Genomic DNA, 10,553 nt, shown 5'->3' with positions numbered 1-10,553 from the left:
TGCTTGAGGTATTAAAACACTAGCATAATGTTAATTGATCTAAACAGGGCTTCCAGTGTTCCAGGATTTACAATCCCAATTCCACAAAAGTTGAGATGTTCCGCAAAATCTATGTAAAAACAATGCAATGACTTGCAAATCATTTTATTCACAATAGGAAACCTATACATTTTTAAATGTACCATTCTTGAAAATTTAGAAATTGGCAACTCTTCTAAAAGTTGGGACAGGGCAACAAACTAGCAAGACAAGTGGTACGAGCAAGTGGTTGTAAGAACGTTTTGCAACAAATTGGGATAATGGGTCAGTAATGTGATTGGATATAAATGAAGCACTTTAAACCTGCCATACATGGGTCACATTCTGAAAAAATCTTCTTTAGCTAATCTTAATTAGGAATTTTATTCAAATTTAGCACCATTAGGCCTCATGCACACTGGACATTTTTTACAGCTGCTGTTTTTGGCTTAAGACATTTTTGTTTCCTGCAGCCAGAAAAATCCTACTCGGCATATTATCCTATGTATCCATGCACACATGGGCTGTTAGCGGTTTTTGGTATGGGGTGTTTTTTGACTGGAAGAAAACTAGGGCTGCAATTAACTATCATTTTCATAATCTTAGCTGGCTGATTTTTATTTAGCTTAATTGTTTAAACTTCTAAAAAGTGGTATTTTAACCGCTTGCCAGCCGCTCATGGCAAGCTCCGCGAGTTGGGTCGCGGAAGGAAGAATGGGGAGATGCTAATATAAACAAGCATCTCTCCGTTCTGCCTAGTGAGTGTCGCTGATCTCTGCTACCTGTAATCGGGAGCAGAGATCAGTGATGTCACATGTAGCCACACCCCCAGTTAGAAACAAGCCCCAGGACACTTAACCCCTTAGTGGTTAACCCATTCACTGCCAGTGTCATTTACACAGGAATCCGTGCATTTGTCTAGCACTGATTGCTGTATAAATGACAATGGTCCCAAAAATGTCCTATGTGTCATTATCGCCATTAATGTCGCAGTCACAAGAATCACTGATCGCTGCCATTACTAGTAAAAAATAAAATTGAATAAATGCCATAAAACTATCCCCTATCTTGGTTTGCGCAAAAGTTATAGCTTTTACAAATCAAGCGCTTACTGCATGGTGTGTGTTTTGTGTTTTTGTTCCCCCCTCCTCCCAAAAAAAAGGTAACTCCGTTTTGGCTGATACTTATTCTTCTTTTTTTTTTTTCTTTTTTTTTTTTTAATGTATAAGTATCAGCCAAAACTTTATTTTTACACAAAGAAAAAAAACAGGGGTGATAAAATGCCACCAAAAGACCTCTGTGGAAAAGATGTGAATTTTGTTTATACTATAACATAGTATATACAGTATGTTATAATAGTATATACTATTAAAGAGTGAATCTGGTAAATATCAGACATGGATCAAATTTTATTTTTTTATTTAACCACTTAAGGACCAAGCCCTTTTCAGACTCGGTGTTTACATGTTCAAAGCAGTTTTATTTATTTTTTGCTAGACAATTACTTAAAACCCCCCAAACATATATATTTTTCTAACACCCTAGAGAATAAAATGGCAGTCATTACAATACTTTTTCCACACCGTATTTGTGCAGCAGTCTTACAAGCATACTTTTTTTGGAAAAACACTTTTTTGAATAAAAAAATAAGACCAGTAAAATTAGCCTTTTTATATTTTGCAAGATAATGTTACACCAAGTACATTGATACCCAACATGTCATGCTTCAAAATTGCACCTGCTCGTGGAATGGTATCAAACTTATATACTCAAATCTCCATAAGCGACCTTTTTTTTTTTTTTTTTGTTGTTAAACAGGTGTTTATTGAACAATATTGCAGAGATAACAATCACAACAGAAGGCACCGAACATTCAAGAAGTGCTGCACCATAGCCATAATAGTACATAAAGAAATATTTCTACAGCGCAATAGACAATAGGTATCATAGCTGAGCCAAGTTACATGATAGACATGTCATCCATTTCAACAGTACTCCAAAGTTCCTAATCACATGTGCCAGCCTCTTGCAACCACCTATCCCAGATTTTATTGTATTTAGCTGGGCATCCCCTATTTTTATTCCTATTCCTCCTGCAGTGTTTGGAACGTTTTAACATTTCCACGTGAATCAGGTGATGCATGTAGTATATTCCCCTTGAGACCCATAACTTAACACCCTGGATTTTTTGAAGTTCTGGCAATTGTTTGTTATGACAAAGTGGGATATAGTCATTTGGTGACATTATATTCAATTTAGTTAACACTATTTCCCAGATTCTCCTGTAGTGAAAAAGCATGGAGTGTTTACCTGGTCCTAGTGTCGAGCCCCCGACTCCTATTGAGATAGCGGCTATCGGATCATCAGCAATTTGCGCCCAAGGGGGGCAGAGAAGGGTAAGAAAGCGTTGTTTCAGTCTTGTCCACATGAAAGAGTTGGTACAATTGTGAGGCAACGTAATCGTGATTTAGATCGGGAAGGGCCGTACCACCCATATCTGTTGGGCTTTTCAGAGCCTGCCATGCAAGCTTGTGCCTATTAGTCCCCCATACAAAGGGCCTAAGAAGACTTTCAAGGGATTTAAAATATTTTAGCCGTAGGTATACCGGGATGTGCCACAGCATATATAGTATTTTAGGTAATAAGACCATTTTAATCAAATTAATACGCCCCCAAACCCCAAGGGGGAGACAAGACCAGGCTTGAATTTTAGTGCGAACTAGGGAGAATAAAGGTTCTATAATTAACGCTATATAATCTGCTGGATTCCTAGAGACATATCCACCCAGATACTTAATGGTTTCAACCCGCTGGAGAGGCAGGCTGGCCTGAGATTCAGACGGTGGAAAACTGTCAATGGGTAAGATTTGGGATTTTCCCCAGTTTATGCGAAGACCGGAAAAGCTACCAAACCACTCGATCATGCGTAAGGCTTTTGCGAGGGAGGGGCCAGAGTCCGCTAGGTATAGCAGCGTGTCATCTGCATAGAGACTGATTTTTTTTTCTGTCAGATGACCTATCGTCAGTCCCCTGATCTCAGGGTCTGCACGGATCGACACCGCCAAGGGTTCTGCAGCCAAAGCATAAAGTAGTGGGGAAAGTGGGCACCCCTGCCTCGTACCCCCTACTGAGGCCAAACGCCTGGGAGGACCATCCATTTGCCACCACCTTGGCTGTTGGGTGTTGGTACAACAGCTTCACCCACCTAATAAAATTGGGTCCAAAGCCATAGCCCTCCAGGCACCCCCACTCCACTGAGTCGAATGCCTTGGCTGTGTCGAGCGACGCCACCACCCGCTCACCCACTTCCTCATATGTAGCCTGTAGATTAATATATAGCCTGCGTAGATTGAACGACGTATTCCGACCCGGCATTAATCCCGCTTGATCAGCCTGAATCGGGGTAAGGATCATGCCGTTCAATCGAGCAGCAAGTACCTTGGCTAAAATCTTAATATCTACCTGCAATAGGGAGATTGGGTGGTAGGATTCTGGGAAACCCGGGTCTTTGCCTGGTTTGGGTATTAAAACGATCGTTGCTTCCCTCATAGAGGGTGGTAATGTCAGGGTATCAAAAAGACATTTGTAGAGGGCCAGAAGCTTTGGCACCAGTATTTCTTGTTAACGGGAATAAAATTCAATGGGAAGACCATCTGACCCCGGGGATTTGGATCTTGCAAATTCCGCAATGGCACATACTATTTCATCAGTAGTTAGAGGAGCCTCAAGAGCCTTCACCTGTTCCTCAGCTACTTGGGGGAGGGAAACTTGTGCTAGGAATCTGTCCATCGAGGTAGTGTCGTCGGATACCATAGTGGTGTATAAGTCCGTGAAGAAGTCTCGAAATCTAGCTGTTACCTCAGAAGGATCTGTTTCATGTTGTATTTGGGAAACTACCCTCGACTGTAGTCCGAGTGCTTCCATGTTCGCCGGAGATGGATCTGTTATGTATGTGTGTTCTATGGAGCTTAAGTCCGCCCCATAAGCGACATTTAAAAGATTCTACAGGTTGCATGTTTTGCTTTACGGAGGTCTATGGCTAGAATTATTATTCTCGCTCTACCGATTGTGGCGATACCTCACGTGTGGTTTGATTACAGTTTTCATATGCGGGTGCTACTCACGTATGCGTTCGCTTCTGCGCGTGAGCTCATCGGGATGGGGTGTTTTAAACATTTTTTTCTTATTTTACACTTTTTTTTTTTTAAGATCACTTTTATTCCTATTACAGGGAATGTAAACATCCCTTGTAATAGAAAAAAAGCATGACCGGTCCTCTTAAATGAGATCTGGGGTCAAAGTCCTCAGATCTCATATTTGGACTTTAAATGCAATAAAAAGTCCTTTGAAAAGATGACATTGAAAAAAATGTTCCTTTTAAGAGGTATAGGTGGAAGTGAAGCTTTGACATCGCTTCCGCCCTCCTATGGTATAGAGACAAGTGGGGGCCATCTTAAACTCACTCGTCTCCATACCCAGGCACTGAAAGGACCCGATCGCCTCCGTTGCTACTGACGGCTCTGGTAAGCGGCGGGGCGTGGCACATCTCCCGCCGCCAATAACTGATCTTACGGTGAACCCGCTGTGCAGACCACCATTATTGTTAACGCCTCCGCCTCCTGTAAAGATAGATATCATGGTTGTGGCAGCAGCTGCTGCCGTTACCGAGATATCCCTCTTCAAAGTGCCAATGTATATGTACAGGAGGCAGTGGGTAAGTGGTTAAAGCCTGCCTTCAAAAAAAAAAATATGGAAATTTTAGTGTTCCTTGGATTTTTCTAATCGTTAGTAAGGGCAAATCGGCTTTAATTTTCAAACACAGTGACGGGAAAATTTGGAAATTGAAAATTCGTTTGACCAAGAAGAATTCGGACAGTGTATGTGTGGTTTTCGTTCAGAAATTGCAATTTTCACTTGTTTTTAAAATGAATGTAAACAAAATTCTTCAGTGAATGTACAGATTTTTTTTGTATGAAAATTGATCGCTGTAGCCATCGTAAGACTCAGTACACGCCTATGCAGTTTTCTTTTGATCTGTTTCTGCAATTTTTTTTTTGGCCAATTTGGAGATTAAAAAAACAAATTGCAGCAAAATGCATTACATGCTTTTCTGCAGCTTCTCCATTGAAGTGTATTGAACCAAAAAGCACCATTTTGTGTTAAAAGTACCTGACCCTTTCCAAATACGCAGCGCCTGAAAAAGCATAGATGTCAACGTGTCCCATAGAAAACCATGTAAGTGAACTGTAGTGTGTTTCTGCAAAAAACATTTAGATGTGAACCAGGTCTAAGACTTCCAGTAAGATAATGGAGTTAAAAAACCGAAGCCCTTTATAGTACAACAAAGCAGATGATTACTACTGTAACGGATTCATTTTTTTTTTTACTGTTGCACTGAAAGTAATATTTACAGTAGCCATTTGCTCTTTTGTACTACAAAGGGCTCATTTTAGTGTGTGGTGTCTTTTGTTTTACCACGTTACTGGCTGATCAATTTATGAAATCAATAAATTACAAATTTCATAATCTATTTGTTTCAGCCCTAACAAAAACCCAGAACTGGTTTGGTTTTAGAGTTTTACAGCTGTAAAAACACTCCAAATATGATGAAAGCCAAGTGCAGAAAAACCTGGCTATTTGCTGTTTATCAGTGTTTTGTGCTATAAGCTTTTGTTCTACAGCTAACAATATTGTCCAGTGTGCTGCAGCAATGGTCTGTTTTTGTGCAGCCATTGAATTTGAGGGGGGGGACGACAGAAATAAGTCTAATCAATGACGGGAGCGTTGAGATAAATAGTCAAAAATGCTTGAGCTGTGACGTGGAAAGAGATTCCTGGCTACAAATTATTTTTGCAGCAACATGAGGTGAAATTGAAGGCTTAATTGTTCGACGTTCAATATCAATGGTGGCATTAGCAGATCACAAGACTCGCACAATTTCTCAAGATGCAAAAGAATTATTTTGTAATTTGACCCATATAGGGCCTGCATTAGTGTCAGTGGGGTTTATTTACTAAAGGCAAATCCACTTTGAAATGCAGTTGCTTTAGATCTGAGGGGAAGCTCTGCTGATTTTATCATTCAATCATGTACAAGCAAAAATGCTGATTTCTCTTATATTCACCAACCGACACAGCTCCTCTGTAACAAATGGGTTGTTAGCCTTATCACTAGGAGAACACTAGGCATCTTTGTAATACAACACTCCCTTGGTAAAAACCCTCCCGTCTGCAGACAGACCTCAGTTTTATTTTTGCCTAGTGAAGGAAAAGGAACTAGGAACCCTGCGGGCCCATCGGTCCGTGCGTTTTTCTGCAGAAGCTTGGCTTTTTGTGCAAGATGAATGATCCTGTGATCAGCTATCAACAGCCGGCTGGGTGATAGGCTGGATACCCTTATCCTTGTAGTCTCCCCAGTCCAGCCATCGAGTGTGTGCAGGTCACAGCTACAGCTCGGCAGGCCATGACAAAACCTCAGCTCCTGAGGTGGTTGGTGAGCTTTTATGCTCCGGGGCATACATATGACCGGGCTACTGATGTCTGTGTCACAGTATGCCAGGCCAGCAGCTACCCTGTACTGATCAGTGAGTGGTTCTGCAATGGAATGTCTCCCTGCTCTTCAGGACTGGTAAGTACAGCTCTCCCTGCCTCTGTGGGGCTTGGCATTGCCTGGGAGGTCGATTCGGGGGTTCCTCACCTCCCTCTCTTCTCTCCTCTGTCCCTATCTCTCTCTCCCCCCCCCCCCCCGGGGGATGCTGCTGAGCGGTGTATGTGTGCATCTCTGTGGGCCCTCATGGAGCTTCTGGTGGCCATTTTAGGTGTAGGCGAGGGCAGCATGCCTTCCTGGGCTTCAGCGGCCGTTTTCAAAGTGATCTCCTATTCAGTACACTGGCGGACATTTTCTGGAAGCCTGCACACGTTTCTCAGTGTTCTATAGCAGCAGCATAGCTCATGTGCTCTCACGGTCATTTTTCCCCTTTCCTGTCTGTGTACTGGATGCTGTTTGCGGCCATTTTATTGAAGCCTGAGCACTTTTCTGGAACATTTTAGCCCTCATTCTGCCACCGACTGCTTTTGTTTCCCCTGCACTTGGGAGCACTCAGGAACTACAGGTACTACTTGTGAACAGCGCAGAACTCCTCAGGGTGATGAGTCCGGCGGGAAAGAGCCCCTCAGTCAGGACAGTGACAGTTCCACCCTCCTTGCTGCTGCTAAGTCCCCTTCGGGAGGCAGACAGGGTAGGGTCAGCAATGGCTTCAGAAACTAAAACCAGGCAATTGCAACCGGGTTACCTGCGGATTACGCAGTGCCCATGGACAGCCTGACGGCGGTCCTCAATTTGTTCTTTGCCAAGATGGAGGCGGTGCGTGGGAGGAAAGGTGCATTAAAGAGGCCCCTGCACCCCAATCCTCTGGGGAGAGCTCTGACACAGACTCGGGTCCTGCTGAGGCTGGTGACCCCTGTCTTGTCACGATGCTGACCAGGACCTTTCAGACAGTGAGGATGAGTCCCTGTCTGGGCGCGACAAATCGTTTGTTGGAGCACTTATCACAGCTGCGCATGATACCGTGAAGATTCAGGAGCCAGCGGATCCCTCTGCTGATGTACCGCTCCCTTTTGGGTCCCGCAAGCCAGCACATTCACCTAAGGTGTTCCCCCTATCTGGCTTATTTTGACAAGTTCATTTACAAGGAATGGGGTCGCCCGCAACAGACCTTTTCGGTCCCCAAATACTTGGCGGTGCGTTACCCTTTTGAGGAAAGCCTTCTCAAAAAATGGTCTGCTCCTCCGGTCGTGGACCCCCCAGTATCCAGGTTAAATAAAGTAACCACGATCCCGGTTGAGGGGGCTCCTGCATTCAAGGATCCCATAGACAGGAAGGCTGAGGCAGTGGCTCGTTCCTTGTTTACGGTTGTGGGGTCACCCGTGCGACCAGTACTGGCATCCGCACTTGTGTCAGACACTGACTGAGTGGGCAAAGCTTTTGCACCACGAATTGGGAGAGCAAAAGGCTTCTCCTGTCTGCGTGGAACTAGCAGACAAACTAGTGTAAGGCCTTAAGTACGTCTGTGACGCAGCTCTGGATACTCTCCCTCTGTTCTCTAGGGCTTCAGTGTCAGCTGAGGCGCCTGATTTGGCCAAAATGCTGGTCTGCTGACCAGGCATCCATAAAAACCCTGACGGATCTTCCCTTCCTTTGGCAACCGGCTCTTTGGAGCCTCATTAGATGACATTATTAAAAATGCCACCGGTGGTAAGAGTACACTACTCCCACAGGCCAGGAAGACTAAGGAGCCACGCCATAGGCAAGGGCCCTCTTTTTCCACTCACAAACAGTTTTTTGTCTGCTCAGAGCTTCGACAAAATGTCCCCAGCCCGATATGGATGGTCAAAAACGTCCTTGGAACCGCAAGCCTAACAAGCTTGCGAATAAAAGTGCTACCGCATGAAGGTTTGCCCACCCACCCATGACTCTGGTGGAGGGGTTGCCTTTGGGAGTTTGCAGCCCGGTTATCCGACCAATTGGTCTGCAATCTTCCCCTCCAGCATACCCGTATCCCCGCCTCTCTTGGGGGCGAGAAGGGATTTGCTGAATTGTGGGGTGATTGTACCAGTCCCAGAATCTGACTCTCTTCCAGGCATTCCACTCAAATCTGTTAGTGTTTCCTAAGATGGAAGGGGTACGTCTGATCTTGGACCTAAAAGCCCTAAATCGCCTAGTAAAAGTGCAGAGGTTCAGAATGGAATCGGTTCACTCAGTAGTCCCTGCACTCCATCAAGGGGACTCCCTGGCGTCCTAGGACATCCAGGATGCGTACCTGCACATACCCATATGCCTTCAGCATCAAAAGTTTCTGCGGTTTGCAGTCGGGGAAGCCCGCTACTAGTTTGTGGCTCTTCCCTTTGGTCTGGCTTCAGCCCTCCGAGTCTTTTTACCAAGGTATTGGCTCCGGTTTTAGCGTTGCTGTTGCAACGTGGGATTGCGATCGTGGGATACCTAGGCGATCTCCTGAGGGCATCTTCCGCCTCAGAATTAGAGGAGGATGTGGTGATCACCATGCAGACCCTGCAAGAATTGGGGTGGCTGTTGAACCTAAAAAAACAAGGATTGTGCCGATCCAGCATCTGGAGTACCTAGGCTTGCTGCTGGACTCCAGGGGAGCAAGATTGTTTCTCCCTTCAGACAAATTGCAGACTCTCAGATCCTCTGTAAAACTGCTGATGAACCGCTTTTGCATGCAAGTACTGGGACTCATGGTAGCCTCCTTCGAGGCAGTGCCTTATGCCCAGTTCCACACCAGAGTAATGCAGAAGGAGATTTTGACAAAATGGGTCAAATCTCAATTGTCCCTGGATCGACAGATCCAGGTGAGCCAGTCAGAGACTCACTGATCTGGTGGTTGAGGTCCCTGGTGATTCAGCATGGGAAATTGTTCCTTCCTCTGAAATGGATGGTGATCACAACGGACGCCAGTCTATCTGGCTGGGGTGGAGTGATAGGGGTTCAGTCGGCTCAGGGTCTCTGGAAGAATCCAAGTTGCCGATCAATCTGCTCGAATTGAGAGTGAGCCGGCTGTGCCTGTCCACATGGTGGATGAGACTGCAAGGATCCAGTCAGACAACGACACGGCTGTGGCATACGTCAATCACCAAGGGGGAACAAGAAGCTCAGCCGCTGCACAGGAGGTCGCTCGCATACTTCGGTGGGCAGAGCGACACGTACTGGCCCTGTCAGCCATTTACATCCCAGGAGTGGAGAACTGGCAGGCGTACTATTTTAGTCTACAGATGCTGGACCCAGGAGAATGGGCATTGCTTTCTGAGACGTTCAGGTTACTGTTCCTGAGGTGGGGCACACCAGACGTGGATCTGCTGGCCTCCCGTAGTAATCGGAAGGTGCCAAGATTCGTGTCCAGGACGAGATCAGTGGGCCGACGTGTCAGACATGCTGGTGACTCCGTGGGATCAGTACCAGCTGATCTACGCCTTTCCTCCACTGAAACTGTTACCACGTCTGCTTCACAGATTGGAAGCCGAGGGGATCCCAGTGATACTGGTTGCCCCAGATTGGCCTCAGCGTCCCTGGTACGCAGACCTGGTGCGCCTGGTGGCAGACGCTCCCTGGCGACTGCCGCTGCGAGAGGACCATCCTGCTTTACCATCACTGGCTTTACGGCATGTCTATTGAGAGCCAGGTGTTGAGGAACCGGGGTCTGTCTGACTGAGTGATCCCAACTATGTTGAGAGCACAGAAATCTTCTTGGAAGATATACCATCCGCGCTTCTTTTCCATATCCAGGATCCTGTTGTTTCTTCAGCAAGGAGTAGACTAGAAATTGGCATTAAGCACCATTAAAGGGCAAATTTCAGCCTTGGCTGTCTTTTATTTATTTTTTTTTCAGTGACCGCTGGCATCTCACGCCTTGATGAGTACCTTCGTTCAGGGGCTACGACATGTAGTCCCTCCACCGTTACCCCCTTGGGATCTGAACCTGGTGTTGTCGGCGCTTCAAAAACCGCCATTTGAAAATATCA

Source organism: Lithobates pipiens, unplaced genomic scaffold (assembly GCF_037356315.1).
Source record: "Lithobates pipiens isolate NorthernLeopardFrog02 unplaced genomic scaffold, aLitPip1_a1.2 Scaffold_18, whole genome shotgun sequence".
NCBI classification, from domain to species: Eukaryota; Metazoa; Chordata; class Amphibia; order Anura; family Ranidae; genus Lithobates; species Lithobates pipiens.
Note: the sequence above shows the minus strand (reverse complement) of the source record.